This window comes from Mustela erminea, chromosome 9 (genome assembly GCF_009829155.1).
Source record: "Mustela erminea isolate mMusErm1 chromosome 9, mMusErm1.Pri, whole genome shotgun sequence".
Classification (NCBI taxonomy): domain Eukaryota; kingdom Metazoa; phylum Chordata; class Mammalia; order Carnivora; family Mustelidae; genus Mustela; species Mustela erminea.
This window is the reverse complement of record NC_045622.1, coordinates 33,903,343-33,921,614: the sequence shown is the minus strand read 5'-3', so window position 1 is coordinate 33,921,614 and position 18,272 is coordinate 33,903,343. Positions and strand designations below refer to the sequence as shown.

Here is an 18,272-nt window from a genome sequence, read left to right as displayed (position 1 = left end):
CTTCTCTGTTTCTGCCTACCACTCTGTCTTCCTGTGCTCACTCTCTCTGACAAATAAATAAATAAAATCTTAAAAAAAATGAAACTTACCATTTATGTTGCCATTTGCAATGACATGGATGGAATTAGAGAGTGTTACGCTAAGTGAAATCAGTCAATCAGAGAACTACAGTTATCATATTATCTCACTTAAATGTGGAAATTAAGAAACAAAACAAATGATCAAAGAGGAAGAGAGGGAAAAATAAAACAAGACTAAATCTGAGAGGAAGACAAACCATAAGGACACTTAATCATAGGAAAAAACTGAGTGTTACTGGAGAGCAGGTAGGTGGAGAATGGGGTAACTGGGTGATGGATGTTAAGAAGGGAACATGAAGGCAACACTCTCGGGTCTCTTCCCTCCTTGGGAGCTTTGTACTATCACTTTGTTATCACTTAATAAATCTTGCTTGGTGTTTGGATGGCTCAGTCAGTTAAGCATCTGCCTTCCACGCAGGTCATGATCCCAGGGTCCTGGAATCCAGCCCAATGTCTGGCTCTCTGCTCTGCAGGGAGCCTGCTCTCTGCTCAGCCAGAGGCCTGCTTCCCTTCCTCTCTCTCTGCCTGCCTCTCTGTCTACTTGCGATCTCTGTCTGTCAAGTAAATAAATAAATCTTAAAATTAATTGAATTCACATTAAAACAAAACATACAATTTTACAATTAAATATATATATATATATATATATATATATATATATATATATATATATATATATCAGGTTAAGGAGCCCTATTAAATGAAAAGCCAACTAAAGGAAAGAAATGAAATGTGTGTAAATAATATTTGCCTATACAAGGGACTTTCATGTATAATTTATAAAGAACTCTTGCAATTCAATAGTATTCAAAGAACCCAAGTAAAAGGTGGGCAAAAGACACAAATACCATTGTCCAAAGATGATAAATGAATGGCCAGTAAAATGAAACTTTAATCAGTCTCACTACTGATTAAGAAAATACAAATCAGGGACGCCTGGGTGGCTCAGTTGGTTAAGCAGCTGCCTTCAGCTCAGGTCATGATCCCAGCGTCCTGGGATCGAGTCCCACATCGGGCTCCTTGCTCGGCAGGGAGCCTGCTTCTCCCTCTGCCTCTGCCTTCCACTCTGTCTGCCTGTGCTCGCTCTCGCTTGCTCTCTCTCTGACAAATAAATAAATAAATAAATAATCTTTAAAAAAAAAAAAAAAAAGAAAATACAAATCAAAATCATAATGAGACACTATCACACCCACTAGGATGTCTATAATTATAACAATAACTGGTGTTTTTTGGAATGTGGAATACTTAGAAGACTCATGCATTGCTGATGGGGATGTAAAATTCAGGAAATGCACTAGAAAATAGGTAGAGACTTCCTCAAAATATAAATGCTTGTAGAAATTCTACTTCTAGTAATATACTGCTGAGAAATAATATCAAATGGCCATGGTACAATGTGTACACTAATGTTCATAAGTGTTCACACTTATGATTCACATTCACAAGAACAAAAAGGTGAAAACAAACCAAATTTTCCTCAACTGATGATTGGATAATCAGAATATGGTATCTTAATATGGTATAGATATAAAAGTTATTAGTAAATATAACATGAATAAATCTTAAAACTATTATGCCAAACAAAACAAGTCAGTCACAATATGCTGCATATTTTATGATTCTATTTATATGAAGGGTCCAGAATAGGCATATCTGTCATGTCATAAATTAAATTCATTTTGATTTATGACAGTGAGTGAAGAATGAATGTTAGAAGTCTGCTAAAGGAAGTAGTACTTCTATTGGAGTGAGAACAATGTTCTAAAATTATATTGTTGTGATGGTTATACAACTTAGAAAATATTAAAAATCTACTTACCATACATGTTAAATGCATGTATATGGTATTTGAATTATATCTCAGTAAATCTGTTTTAAAAACATTCAACAGATGTTTAATATTTTACATAAAACTTCAGTGATTTGTGGTTTCTTGAAAGCATTACTTCCACTTGCTGTAATTAAATATTTGTATCAATATCTATGTAATAAATTGCTAACATTAGTTAAATATTGTATCAGAAATGTTTTCTTAATATTATTGAGAGAAATACCAGTATACAGGGACACCTATATCTTTTTTTTTTTTATCTTAATCTATTAAAAACTAACCAGTATGTGGTAGATCAACTCACTGAAAAAAAAAAATAAGGAAGATCAACTTATTGAAAAAAATAAAATTAGGACAGTATTTTTAATTTCTATGTAATAATGCAAGGCATCACTTCCATGAAACTCTTAATAATGACACATTGTTATTTCAGTTCTGATGACAAAGACGACTAGGCTAAACTATATAAAACTTAACACTGTTCACATATATTAATAGACATCAAAATTACACATGAAAAAGTGACATTTAAGATATGAAAATTATGTATCATTAAATAAAAGGAAATTAAAAATCAAGAACTATTTTTAAAGATTTTATTTATTTATTTGAAAGAGAGAGATCACAAATAGGCAGAGAAGCAGAAAGAGAGAGGGGGAAGCAGGTTCCCTCCTGAACAGAGAACCTGATGCTGGACTCGATCCCAGGACCCTGAGACCATGCCCTGAGCTGAAGGCAGAGGCTTAACCCACTGAGCCACCCAGGCACCCTCAAGTAATATTTTTAACTTCTATAACTACCCTATCTTTTACCAATTTAATAATTGAAATGTTGAGAACAATGTTTAAAGATTTCATAACAATTTGACATGTCTGTAGCACCCTGAGGATAGACTAAGTTAGGATTTGTTAAAATTATGTACTGAAGATCATATGTCAGCTGCTTTTTAGTCAATCATAGCAGACACTTTTCAATGTTTAATATTTTAATGTCATTTTATCAACTGTATCCCCAATATGCATAAAAAGTCTTTAGAGTTTAAGTTTTTGCAGAAGTATGTACTGATAGTGCAGCTACTATAATATAAATACATAATTGTTTTTTTCATGGGAAAAGCTTTGATCCTCCCTCGTGCTCCATTTTTCCACCTTCCTTTAAAAATATATATATATATATATAGAGAGAGAGAGACAGAGAAGAAAAAGAAAAAGGACAAGGGGAAAAAAAGCAGCAGAATAGTGTTTAGCAACAGTATTACTTGTGAATTATTCAAAGTTAATACATTTTAATTTTGCTTTTATTATTTGAAGGCTAATCATACACACTTGTAGAGGTACATGCAGTGTACAAGTGGCTATTTAGAAGATAGTTTATGTTGAAATTTTGAACTATGAAAAGTTTATACTATTGAGTTTTGTTTTTTTTTTAAAGATTTTATTTATTTATTTGACAGACAAAGATCACAAGTAGGCAGAGAGGCAGGCAGAAAGAGAGAGAGGAGGAAGCAGGCTCCCTGCAGAGCAGAGAGCCCGACGTGGGGCTCGATCCCAGGACCCTGGGATCATGACCTGAGCCGGAGGCAGAGGTCTTAACCCACTGAGCCACCCAGGCGCCCCTACTATTGAGTTTATGCAGAATAACAAAGCAAACTATTCTTAATGTTTTAATAATCTGAACAAGATATGCAGATTTGCTTCATTGTTTGCCTTTTATATTTTTAATGATTTGTATACTTCCATATAAGGACATAATTTATTTTTTAATGACACACAAGATTTAAAAGGACCCCAAAGTTAGAAATACAGAAATTCTCTAGATTGTCACTATGTGCTCCATTATTTTTAACAATTATTATCAAAAAGGTAGGTGATGAGCTATGAAAGTTCTCAATGAAAACCTTATACATTCAATAAAATATTAAAAATTACACTTTCTATTAATATGAAATCATAGAGTTTTAAAATTTAAATTGTGTATACATTAAAAGAAAATATTTGGAAAACTTACAGATACAAGATCCATTTCTTTCACTGGAAAGATAAAACATTGAATACAATTTTCAGATTAAGCAACTGGAAGTAGTTACTGACAAAGGATTGAATATTAATTTTGAAAACAAAGCAACATTTTCTTTTTTATGAATAAATTACATTAAATCTCTTTTTCCAATCTGCTCAGCATACATAAGTGAGAATGATTTTTCCTCATTGAATGCAAGTAAAACAAACCAAAGAGACAGTTTAGATATATATTATCCCTCCTAAATACTACTTTCATCAATCTATCCAAGTTTAGATAGGTTAATGTAAAAAAGCAAACATCATTATGTTAAACCACTCTAAACATTGACACAGAGTCTTTGTTCAAAGTGTATATATTCGTTTAATATGATAAATCATTATTTCAGTTATAATTTGTGTTCCATTAAAATTGCTGAATAATGAAGTGTTTCAAGTATCAGAGTTAGTCCCTCCATTAATTGCCTATGTGTACTTGCACTCTTTCAAAAAACAGTATTTACAGTTTTCTGTTACATAGTACTATCAATCTAATCTATTTTTTATTATTAATCTATTTTTTAAAGTATAATTTTCTCTTTGTAGAATTTTATAATAAGAAATTCTACTTGTACAATTCTCTTTTTCAACTCATGTTTCCAGCAAGTAATTTTTATATGTTGTAAGAAAAATGAAACAGAGTGCAAATTGTTCTTAAAATGGCTATTTATCACAGATGTTTCAACAGTAATCCATCAGAGGGCACCTGCTCTGGCTCTCCTCTCACCAAAGACTTTCTTATAAGATAAAGCAAGAATGTACTCACCAGAAACCTACAACCACCTCTGCTAAACAAAAATCCCTGAAAACTGAGAACTTTGACTTCCCTATCAAATATTTCCCAGACCATTTCCAAATTCTCTACTCACCTCTTTTCTTGGTCTTACCTCATGAGGGCAAATAACACCCCTGATTTGTAGATCTCTTACTCTAAAAATGCTTAAAGGGCAAATGTTTCAGAGACTATTAAAAGAGCATGAATTTGTGGTCCAGGGAATCTGTATATATGTGGGAAAGGCTTCAATATACAAACCAAGTTGATAAGAGAAATAGGACAAATACTTGCCTGAAGTTGGGACAGAGAATTTTCTTTCTCTAGGCTGCCATGTACCTAAAGAGGATCTGACCATTCAGATCACTTAAAAAATATATCTGTCAAGATAGATGAATAGAGCTTATTTTATGTAAGAGTTCATTAGCTTAATTATAACTTTGGAATAGTCAGACATGTGAAATGTGGTCCTTTATTTATACTTCTGCCCTAATTCAAGGAAATCACCAGGGTAGGTATGAAAATCACCATTTACAGTCAATATTCATCCATTCATAAAGCAATTATTTATTAAGTCACTATCATGTGCTGGACACTGCTTTAGGCGTTGAGAATATAGCAGTAAAACAATACAAAAGGCATAAGCTTCACAAACTTTTGTTTTCTGAGGAAAAATTGGACTATGTTTAATAAAGTTAAACATGCTCATATCAAATGCTACAGAGTTCTAAACATGGAAACCTATTTTAAATAATATCTTATATTTATACATATGTAAAACACTTGTATCAAAAATAAGAATAACATCAAAGTCTATCAACAAGAGATTGACTCAATAAAATATAATATTGATAACTGCAATATTATATAGTAATAAATCAAATGAACTAGGTATATATATATATATATATATATATATATATATATATATACACACACACAAATGTTAGCAAAAATCTGGAGAAAAGAGACTCCTTGCACCTTGTCAGTAACATTGGAATAGTCACTATAAGAAAAAAAAACCAGTATGAAGTTTCCTCAAAAAATTAAAAAATATGCTCAAGCAATCCCATTTCTGGATGTATTTCCAAAAAAAAACTTTAAAAAAATGAAATCAGTATCTCAAAGACATAAATTCCCTCCCAATTTCACTGTAGAATTGCTCACAGTAACTAAGACATTGAAACAAACTGACTGTCTATTACTGGATGAATAGACAAAGAAAATATTACACACATATACATATATGTTTATACATGTAATATATTATATATTTTATAATATTACATATTATGTATTATAATTATTATGCAAGTATACAATATAATATAACTCAGCCATAAAAAGGAAATCTCCAATTTATGATAATATGGATAATCCTGGTAGACATTATGCTAAGGAAGATAAGCCAAATATAGAAAGGTGTATACTGTATACTGTATGGTATCACTTATATGTAGAATCTAAAAAAGTCAAACTCACAGAAGAATGGTGGTTGCCAGGAACTGGGGGTTTGTAGAAATGGAAAAATATTTGTCAATGGTATAAACTTTCACTTATAAGACGAATATGTTCTGGGGATATAATATACAGCATTGTCATAATAGTTAATAATACAATATTATATACGTGAAAGTTGCTGAGACTGGATCTCAAATGTTCTTATAATACACAACAAAATGATTACTATGTGAGATGATGGATGTGATCATTAGCTTAATTGTAGTAATCATTTCACAAGGTATATGAATATCATATCATCACACTTAACATCTTAAATATATACAAATTTTTGTTAATTACACCGCAATAAAGCTGGAGGGAAAAAAAAGAGGGAAAAAAGATCAACATAAATCAAATAAATGCCATATAATTTCTGAAAATATATTCATTATAATATTTAGGTAGGATTTAGAAACATGCATAACTCTTAGAATTTATATAAATTGAATTAAACTACATATAAATCCATGGAAATGATAAAACTTTGTATTTAGATAATGTTTACTCTGGCAGACAGGATCAGTAATGAAATTCAATAGGGAAAAACTGCACAAGAACATCCAAACATTATGGTTATGTGATATGTCTATTAATATGATAGGTGTTCATTGTCATTCTTTACTTCTTTGTCAATCTTTAAAAAATACAAATTAAAAAAGAATAAAGACTATGAAGCAAATTATACTGGCTTCAATAAGAAGTTTACATACTTACCCAGCAGAGTATTTGTACCAATAATTACCTATGATGATTGGATTTATGATAGCTATTAAGATTATTTTTTCCTATAGTAGAATGACAGTGATGGTACAGTTCTGTTCTGATGATGGAAAGATTATGTTCATGGTCCTAGAAAAGTGTGGAAGAAATAAGCCTGAGTAGGTTAAAGAAAAATAATTCTAGGAGAACAGATTAATTATCTGGGGGATTCTTTTCTTTTTTTTTTTTTTTTAAGGTTCAAAGGTGGTTTATTTGAGAAACAATGTTTTCAGCAAATGTTGTTGGGACCACTGGATAGCCACATTTAAAAACATTTAAAAACTTCTGGGCGCCTGCAGTGAACAAAGATTTTCATTTTGGTCAACAAGTAGTTACAATTCAGTCATTACTTGACAAATGAAGTTGCATCCCACTCTGCTCTTTTCCCAATAAATGTGTTGTCATTAAATTTGATATGTAATCAACTGTGACACCCTCCAATTATCGTAATTAAGCCCCAGCACACTTACTTCAGAACCTCACCCATTAGTCAGTAACGGGAGGACCTTCTTTGCCAAATTAGACAATGATTTTTTTTAAGATTTTATTTATTTATTTGACAGACAAAGATCACAAGTAGGCAGAGATACAGGCAGAGAGAGAGGAGGAAGCAGGCTCCCCTACCGACCAGAGAGCCTGATGTGGGGCTTAATCCCAGGGTCCCAGGATCATGACCTGAGTTGAAGGCAGAGGCTTTAACCCACTGAGCCACCCAGGCACCCCTATCTGGGGGATTTAAAAGTCATCACAAGGGGCACCTGGGTGACTCAGTGGTTTAAAGCCTCTGCCTTCCTCTCAGGTCATGATCCTGGGGTCCTGGCATCCAGCCCAGCATTGGGCTCTCTGCTCAGGGGGAGCCTGCTTCCCTTCCTCTCTCTCTCTGCCTGCCTCTCTGCCTACTTGTGATCTCTGTCAAATAAATAAATAAATAAAATCTTAAAAAAAAAAGTCATCACAATCTATCATGGAATTAAATTCTACCTACTTTTACTAGTTATTTTGATGTTATGTCTCTATGTATCTCATTCCCATCTTTCTTCCTCTTAATTTATTCTGCTTTAGAAAGGAAGGATCACAAAGAACAAATCATCCAATCAAGAAATGGGCAGAGGACATGAACAGACATTTCTGCAAAGAAGACATCCAGATGGCCAACAGACACATGAAAAAGTGCTCCATATCACTCGGCATCAGGGAAATACAAATCAAAACCACAATGAGATATCACCTCACACCAGTTAGAATGGCTAAAATAAACAAGTCAGGAAATGACAGATGCTGGCGAGGATGCGGAGAAAGGGGAACCCTCCTACACTGTTGGTGGGAATGCAAGCTGGTGCAGCCACTCTGGAAAACAGCATGGAGGTTCCTCAAAATGTTGAAAATAGAACTGCCCTATGACCCAGCAATTGCACTATTGGGTATTTACCCTAAAGATACAAACGTAGTGATCCAAAGGGGCACGTGCACCCGAATGTTTATAGCAGCAATGTCCACAATAGCCAAACTATGGAAAGAACCTAGATGTCCATCAACAGATGAATGGATCAAGAAGATGTGGTATATATACACAATGGAATACTATGCAGCCATCAAAAGAAATGAAATCTTGCCATTTGCGACAACATAGATGGAACTAGAGCGTATCATGCTTAGTGAAATAAGTCAAGCAGAGAAAGACAACTCTCATATGATCTCCCTGATATGAGGAAGTGGTGATGCAATATGGGGGCTTAAGTGGGTAGGAGAAGAATCAATGAAACAAGATGGGATTGGGAGGGAGACAAACCATAAGTGACTCTTAATCTCACAAAACAAACTGAGGGTTGCTGGGGGGAGGGGGTTTGAGAGAAGGGGGTGGGATTATGGACATTGGGGAGGGTATGTGCTTTGGTGAGTGCTGCGAAGTGTGTAAACCTGGTGATTCACAGACCTGTACCCCTGGGGATAAAAATATACGTTTATAAAAAATTAAAAATTAAAAATAAATAAATAAATAAATTGAAAAAAAAAAGAAAGGAAGGATCATAATGTGTGAAAAATGATACCATATTTTAAAGAGATTGTATTTATTTATTTGACAGAGATAGAGAGAAATCACAAATAGGCAGAGAGGCAGGCAGAGAGAGGGGGAAGCAGGCTCCCTGCAGAGCAGAGAGACCAATGCAGGACCCTGAGATCATGGCCTGAGCTGAAGGCAGAGGCTTTAACCTATTAAGCCACCCAGGCGCCCCCAAATGATACCAATATTTAAGCAGCATATAGAGGAGAAGAATATGCAGAGTAGTTTTAAGGACAAAGCCAAGTTTCCATGAAAACAAACGAATCATTTCGTTAAAACAAGGAAGGTCGGTGCAAGATTATCTGTTTAGAATAACAAAGAGTACTAAGGAGCATTGGGAAAGTTTATATGGGCAGAGAACAATGGGAAGATCTCTTGGGGACTATACATAGAGGGACTGTAGCATTTTCTTGTCTTTGAGAATTTTGGAAAAGGTTGGAAGTCACTTTTGCACAAGATACACAGTAGAAATTTAAAATACATTGCATTTTAAAATAAAGTTTTTGTTCCCTAAGTAGGGGATGGAAGTTTGTCTTGATCTCTCATAACCTTCATAGTTAATGTTATGGCATCTTGCAATAATAAATGTTCAATAAAACTTATTACAGGGGCGCCTGGGTGGCTCAGTGGGTTGGGCCGCTGCCTTCGGCTCAGGTCATGATCTCAGGGTCCTGGGATCGAGTCCCACATCGGGCTCTCTGCTCAGCAGGGGGCCTGCTTCCTCCTCTCTCTCTGCCTGCCTCTCTGTCTACTTGTGATCTCTCTCTGTCAAATAAATAAATAAAATCTTTAAAAAAAAAAAAACTTATTACAGAAATACGTAACTGTTCAGCGTTTTAGTAAATATCCTTGAGAGACCATTCTAAGTGCTATTACAGAGTACCAACATGTACTAAAGTTAGTAATAAATTATAGTTCCAAAAAAGCTCACAGAATTATGACTATTCCTATATTTACTGATATAAATTACACTGATTCCAAATAAATTTAACTTTATGAAAATAAAGGTAAAATAAATGAAAATAAAATAAAATAACCACTTGAAATCTTTCCAGAAATAAGCCAAAATACAGAACATTGATATCTTGAATTTAAAAAAAAATTGTAGTGTAATGATTCATTTATTTATTTAATTGTTTTTACAGTAAATATTTATTGTCTGCTCAGTGTATAATAATAACTTAAATGGATTTCTAGGCAGATGTAAAATTGTATAATCAAAAAAGAGAGAAGGTAAGAAACCAAATTAGTGAATTCCTTAGTCTCTAACTTGTGAAATTTAAGAGATAGATAAATTTCTTGTTTATATTTCTTCTATTTCCATAACACCCTTCCACAAAATAGTTAAACCCATTGTACTTCTGAAAAGTTTTAAGCATGGCCTTTTAATGCGTTATGACAAATAAGAGCTTAGGGAGCTTATTTCTGACATTATAAATGTCTCTGTCTTCAATAAACAGTGTCCAATCTACTTCTGTTCATTTCCAAAGTATTAATTTAAGTTTACTTTCTCATGGAAGTTGTTCACATAAAATTATTATTTTAATACTTCAGAATAATCTGGCATCTTTATTTCTTATTTATTACACGTCACACAGTTTATATGCTGACATCCATCATGTTCTCCTTTGGCTGCAGTAAATTTATTTTAAAATTTCATTTCAGATTCATTGAGGTCAGATGCTTTTGCCAGAAAGGTTTCCTTTCTCAGGTTTACAGAACTCAAAAATAGCTTGTAACATAATTTTTCTTTATGCTATTTCAACAAAAAACTGTCAAACACTGTATTACAACCTTATATCCTTCATGGAAACTTTACATTTATTTTGAACCCAACCTTAGATTTATCAAAGTTTATGATTAAATTAGCATGAATATTCATATGTAGGTATGCAGCCAAATACCTGAATGATTGCTTCAAAAGCCATATTTTCCGGATCACATGGAATATGTATGTAATTTTGGCACTGTTAGACTGTGATATTTATACCAATCTACATTTCAGAGATAAATACATACAGGAACTCTAGGTACACATATTTTAATTTATTTTATCTACTCTACTAGTGAAATATCATAGTACCAAATCTATGGAAAGAGTTTTAGAGGTCGTTAAGACCACGCTCTTAGCTGATGCCTAAATTATCCTAGCAACATTGTGCCTGTGCTTCTATGATCAGGATTTTCCACTTGAATCTTTTTTAGATCGAGGATTGATTACTTTTCAAAGCAGAATTTTATGTTTCTGGACTGATCTACTATTATTAAAGAAGGTCACAAATCTGCTTATCCTCTGATTCTGATATAGGAATAACCAGTCTAATATTTTCTTTTTGTGCTACATCTACTTGAATTTCTGAAGCCAGCAGTCTTATCATCATCTATGTCAGTCTAAGTCTCAAATAATCATTTTAAGCCATTTCTTAAGCTCAGGTCAGTTAGTTTTTGTTTGTTTGTTTGTTTGTTTTTGTCACAGCTCCTTAGATTCTTCTACACCACTTGTGTTTACATACAAGAGAGGTGTCTCTCATGTTGATCACATCTCAGAATAAAAGGTAAATACAAAACATGTAATTAATATATTAATGTTCCATGTATCCATTTCAGTTTCAAAAAAGCCCTCTGTAGCCCCACATTTTTCCTTTATACAAACTTTTTTCCATTATATTTTTTTTACATTTAATGTGTGTGTGTGTGTGTGTTCCAAAATTCATTGTTTATGCACCACACCCAGTGCTCATGCAATATGTACCCTCCTTAATACCCACCACCAGGCTAACCCAACCCCCACCTCCTCCCCTCCAAAACTATCAGTTTGTTTCTCAGAGTCCACAGTCTCTCTTGGTTGCCTGCCCCTCTGATTTCCCCCACCTCACTTCTCCTGTTTCCCAATGTCCTCCGTGTTATTCCTTATGCTCCACAAGTAAGTGAAACCATATGATAATTGACTCTCTCTGCTTGACTTAACTTTCATTTTTTCCTTATATGACTGAAAACATGATTTTTGTTTGTTTGTTTTGATTGGTTGGTTGTTTTCTCTTTAAAGGAGATATGTAAACACCTTTGAAGGCAAAGACCCTATCTTATTTATGTCTGTATTTCCAGAGTGTCAGGATATGCTTTGCATATTAAAGATATCCGCACAACTTTCTCTGAAGTAATATTTATAAGTCCACTTGAATCTCTATGAAAATAAAGTACCATATTACTGAGCTTTGAGTAATTGGTCATAATCTGTAATAACTACTTGATATTTTTCTAATTAATTTTTTTTGAAAATAAAAATAACATTTTACATTCTATCTCTATGATTTATTTGTAGGAGAAAACCTCTGTTTAGTCTTATTTGAATGTACCAAAGCATGTGAACTACCAGAAAATACTACTCAAGTCTCATGAAGAAAACAAGGATGTATATACAATGTTGATCTATAGGTAAAATATTTCTGATTTATCAGACTAAAAATCTGGTAGATTGTTTTTTTTTTTTTTTTCTCTAATGGAATAATAAAGTATTTTTGAATTTACATTACAAATACTTGTGGGGTATTGGCCTTCATTTCTCCACATGTCACCCTTACAATTTCTGCCACATTTAATTCCTATGGTTATGAATATTTTCTTAATACTCCTTTAGAACTGAAATATCTTTTAAAAGATTTATTCTAAGCTTTGGTGTTTATGAAATTATGTTTTCTATATCAATTATATTTATTTTAATGTATGTTAACATATGTTTAATATATGTTAATATATGTTAAGGTTAATATGTTAATATATTTATTTTAATATGTTTATTATTTAATAAATTATGATTTAGTTTAATATACATTTGATATATGTTATATATCTATTATATTTATTTTAATATATGTTAATATTTTGATATATGTTAATATATGTTTATATATGTTAATATATTTTAATATATGTTAAGGTTAATATATGTTTAATATATATTTAATTTTAATAAATTAAAACATTTTTGCAAATATTAAAAATGCTCATCTCTAGCACATAAAATAATCTCACATGTCACCATTGGTATTCATATGTAAGATAATGTGAAGAGAGATTATTTTTCTTGTCCTACAATTTTCTGTTGTGGCCTAAATCTGAGAACAATTATGTTTTAAATGTTTCGTTTTACAAAGAAAAATATACAATAGGAGTGGGAAAACACTGGCTGCATTCACCTCCCTTTAATACTACTAAGAGGTGACTACACACTGTCTGATAACCACAGCACTACTCAAACAAAAGCCTGAAAAAGAATCTTGAGTTATTTCGGAGACAGTGTGCATGTGAGCAAGTCAAGGGAGTGGCAGAGGGGGAGAAAGAGGTTCAAGAAGACTCCACTCAGGTCACAGAGCCCAACACAGGGCTTGATCTCATGACCCTGAAATCATAATCTGAGCTGAAATCATGAGTCTGGGATGCAACTGACTAAGACACCCAAGTGTTCCTGGATGAACTTTTTTTTTAAATTTTTTAATTTTTTATAAACATATAATATATTTTTATCCCCAGGGGTACATGTCTGTGAATCGCCAGGTTTACACACTTCACAGCACTCACCATAGCACATACCCTCCCCGATGTCCATAACCCCACCCCCTTCTGACAACCCCCTCCCCCCAGCAACCCTCAGTTTGTTTTGTGAGATTAAGAATCACTTATGGTTTGTCTCCCGCCCAATCCCACCTTGTTTCATTTATTCTTCTCCTACCCACTTAACCCCCCATGTTGTATCTCCACTTCCTCATATCAGGGAGATCATATGATAGTTGTCTTTCTCTGATTGACTTAATTTCACTAAGCATGATACCCTCTAGTTCCATCCATGTCACTGCAAATGGAAAGATTTCATTTCTTTTGATGGCTGCATAGTACTCCCTTGGGTATATATACCACATCTTCTTTATCCATTCATCTGTTGATGGACATCTAGGTTCTTTCCATAGTTTGGCTATTGTGGACATTGCTGCTCTAAACATTCGGGTGCATGTGCCCCTTCAGATCACTACATTTGTATCTTTAGGGTAAATACCCAGTAGTAAAATTGCTGGGTCATAGGGTAGTTCTATTTTCAACATTCTGAGGAACCTCCATGCTGTTTTCCAGAGTGGTTATGCCAGTTTGCATTCCCACCAACAGTGTAGGAGGGTTCCCCTTTCTCCACATCCTCACCAGCGTCTGTCATTTCCTGACTTGTTAATTTTAGCCATTCTGACTGGTGTGAGGTGATATCTTATTGTGGTTTTGATTTGTATTTCCCTGATGCTGAGTGATATGGAGCACTTTTTCATGTGTCTGTTGGCCATCTGGATGTCTTCTTTGCATAAATGTCTGTTTATGTCCTCAGCCTATTTCTTGATTGGATTATTTGTTCTTTGGGTGTTGAGTTTGCTAAGTTCTTTATAGATTTTAGACACTAGCCCTTTATTGGATATGTCATTTGCAAATATCTTCTCCCATTCTGTCAGTTGTCTTTTGGTTTTGTTAACTGTTTCTGTTGCTGTGCAAAAGCTTTTGATCTTGATAAAATCCCAATAGTTCATTTTTGCCCTTGCTTCCCTTGCCTTTGGCAATGTTTCTAAGAGGATGTTGCTGTGGCTGAGGTCGAAGAGGTTGCTGCCTGTGTTCCTTTCAAAGATTTTGATGGATTCCTTTCTCACATTGAGGCCCTTCATCCATTTTGAGTTTATTTTTGTGTGTGGTGTAAGGAAATGGTCCAATTTCATTTTTCTGCATGTGGCTGTCCAATTTTCCCAACATCATTTATTGAAGAGGCTGTCTTTTTTCCATTGGACATTCTTTCCTGCTTTGTTGAAGATTAGTTGACCATAGAGTTGAGGGTCTGGATGAACTTTTAATAACTGATACAGAGGTGAGTTTTCGAATATGCTCAAGATATTATTAAATGATCTTCTTGCACATTGGGTAACAGGTCGACATGATAGTTAAGAAAACAAATGATGAAAATAATTTCTTATTGTTATAGCCCATTGAATTTAGGTAACTGGGTAATTTGGTGACAAAATGAATAAAAAAGAAGTAAGGACATAAGATTAAAATATGGTTTGGGCAATCAAATACACTTGGATTGAAGCAATTTAGCTCACAAAATTTTTTGAATATAGACACATAAATTATATGGGGAGAGATGGTGGTGAGGATGAATAAATCAGAAAATAACTTTAAAACGTCTGAAAAAATGTCTGTAACATATTAGGCACTATATCATATTCACTATTATTATTAGAGAATAATGTTGAAACCTTACTTTTCATTTTCTTTGCATAAATAATAATGATCCCATTTAATCTAAAACATAAACTGAGTTTATGATATGTGTCTGATGCTATACTAGGTGTTAGATCTGCAAAAAAGATGTCTCCTGAAATTATAGATCTAATATTATGGTAGGAAACAAAAATGCAGCCAAATGAATTGTATTCAATGTGATCAAATCAAGAACTGACTTAGGCTTATTCAATAAGACACAAATATTAGCTACGGATATAGATGGAAGTTAAGTTTCTTCCATATTTTTCTTTCAAATTATTATAAAAGCAAATCTTACATAAAATTCTTCTACACAAATATTTATTAAGAAGTAAATACAAAATGACCATATAATTTGCTCTATAGCATCAATTATGTCTATACATCTGTTATTTTAAGAAAACAATCACACTAAATGGAAGATTCATAACAGGGAGATCAAGAACTTTCTGGAGGCCATAAGTTATGGCCATAACTTTCTGCCATAACAGCTGGCAGCCTGTAAGCACAGATAAGTTTAGGAATCTATTATCAGGAAACATCCCAGAAGGAATTAAAAAAGAGAGAGAGAGAGATTCTTATGTGTTACTTTGTTCAAGAATGGGAAACTACTTTGGAGATAGTCCTCTGTTTAATCAAGAGAACTTTTCTGTAATTAATAATTAGCAGGTATATTCATAGAGATAAAGACAAATACTTCCAATAACTCTATCTTTGAATTTTCTTCTATGTTTTATTTTATTATTATTATTCATTTCAGTGGGAGAATTCAGTGATTTATCAGTTGCATATAACACCCAATGCTCATTACATCAGGTGCTCTCCTTAATGCCAATCACACAATTGCCCAGTCCTCCCCACCCACCACACTCCAATAACCCTCATTTTTTTCCTAGAGTTGAGAGTCTATCATGGTTTGCCTTCCTTTCTGTTTTCATCTTATTTTATTTTCCCATCTCTTCCCCTATGTTCATCTGTTTTGTTTCTTAAATTCCACATATGAGTGAAATAATGTGGTATTTGTCTGTCTTTGATTGACAGTTTCTCTTAGCATCCTCTAGTTCTATCCACACCATTGCAAATGGCAAGATTTCATTCTTTTTGATGGCTTCTTTATCCATTCATCTGTCCATAGATATCTCTGCTCTTTTCTTATTTTGGCTATTATAGACATTGCTGCTATAAGCATGGGGTGCATGTGTTCCTTTGAATCATTAAATTTGTATCATTTCTATAAATGCCTAATTGTGCAATTGCTATTTTTAAGTTTCTGAGGAACCTCCATACTATTTTCCAAGAGTCACTGTATCAGTTGCACTCCCACCAACAGTATAAGAGGCTTCCCCTTTCTTTGCATCCTCCCCAATATCTATTGTTTCCTGAGTTATTAATTTTAGCCTTTCTGACTGGTGTGAGGTGATGTCTCATTGTGCTTTTGACTTGTATTTCCCAGATCCCAACTGATGTTTAGCATTTTTTCATGTGTCTGTTGGTCATTTGTTTGTCTTCTTTGGATAAATGTCTGTTCATGTCTTCTGCCCATTTTTTGGCTGGATTTTTGGTTTTTGAGTGTTGAGTATGATAAGTTCATAAAAATAACATTTATCAACAGGAGATCAAGGACCTCCACAAAAAGTACTAGTACATCAGCAAGACCAGGCCTGACTGAAATGACATATACTGAGTTTTTGGGTTCTCCCAGTTGGAGGCACTGCTGGATGGACAGCAAGAAATTGCAGTAATTTAAGGCGGTGTCTGCCAAAGTGACCTGGTGTCCCAGGGCTTCACTGAGTCCACACTGAGGATTTTCACAACAGTCTCATGGACCTGGTCCAGCAAGTATAGAAGTAGATCTCCATAGCCAACCTGCTGGCCTTCTTCAATGACCAGAGTACCTCGGAATACCTGGTGGTATACATGCAGCTGCTCACCTCAGGCTACCTGCAGAGGGAAAGCAATTCTTTGAGCACTTCTTAGAGTTGACGGATTGAGGATCAAGGAGTTCTTTCAGCAGGAGGTGGAGCCTATATATGAGGAGAGTGACCACATTCACATCACTGCACTGGCCCAAGTCCTCTGTGTCTCCATCCTGGTGGAGTACATGGACCTTTACAAGGGCTGCACCACCAAACCACACATCTTTCCTGAGAGCTCCAAGCCAAAGGTATACCTCCTCTATCAGCCTGGAAACCAGGATATCCTCTACAAATAAGACTGGCCAGGCCTGCTACTGCCCTGCCTGCCTTCCCCTTTGCCAGGGCCTAGACAAGTACAGAGGATTTTTTGTGCTTGCAAATGGCCATATTTTACTCCCTGTCCCTTTGCCTAGATGCAACCTTCCACATTTTATTAAAGGGGGATACTGGTGATGAAAAAAAAAAAAAAAGTATTAGCCTTAGTGGAAGAGTTGCACAGGCTGCAGTGGTGGTGGCAGCTCTTGCTCTCTACTCCACTCTCTAAGTTTTATGTACTAGCTCTTTGTCTAATAAGACATTTTCAAATATCTTTTCCATTCCATAAGTTGACTTTTAGTTTTGTTGACTATTTCCTTTGCTGTACAAAAGCTTTTTATCCTGAGGAAGCCTCAATAGTTCATTTTTGCTTTTGTTTTTCTTTGTCTTTGGAGACAAGTATAGCAAGAAGATGCTGTGGCTGAGGTCACAGAAGTTGCTACCTGGGTTCTTCTTTAGGATTTTGATGGATTACTTTCTCACATTTAGGGCTTTCATCTATTTTGAGTCTATTTTTCTGTATGGTGTAAGAAAATGGTCCACTTCCATTCTTCTGCATGTGGTAGTCCAATTTTCCCAACACATTTGTTGAAGAGGCTGTTTTTTTTTTTTTTTTTTTTTCCATTAGGTATTGTTCCCTACTTGTACGCATATTAGTTGACCATAGAGTGAGAGTCCATTTCTTGGTT

At 34.2% G+C, this 18,272-nt stretch overlaps 1 pseudogene; it reads left to right on the top strand.

Annotated features, from left to right (window-relative positions):
• LOC116599716 overlaps positions 1-17,564 on the top strand; it is a 58,707-nt pseudogene extending 41,143 nt beyond the window's left edge.
• The last annotated feature ends 708 nt before the right edge of the window (positions 17,565-18,272 follow it).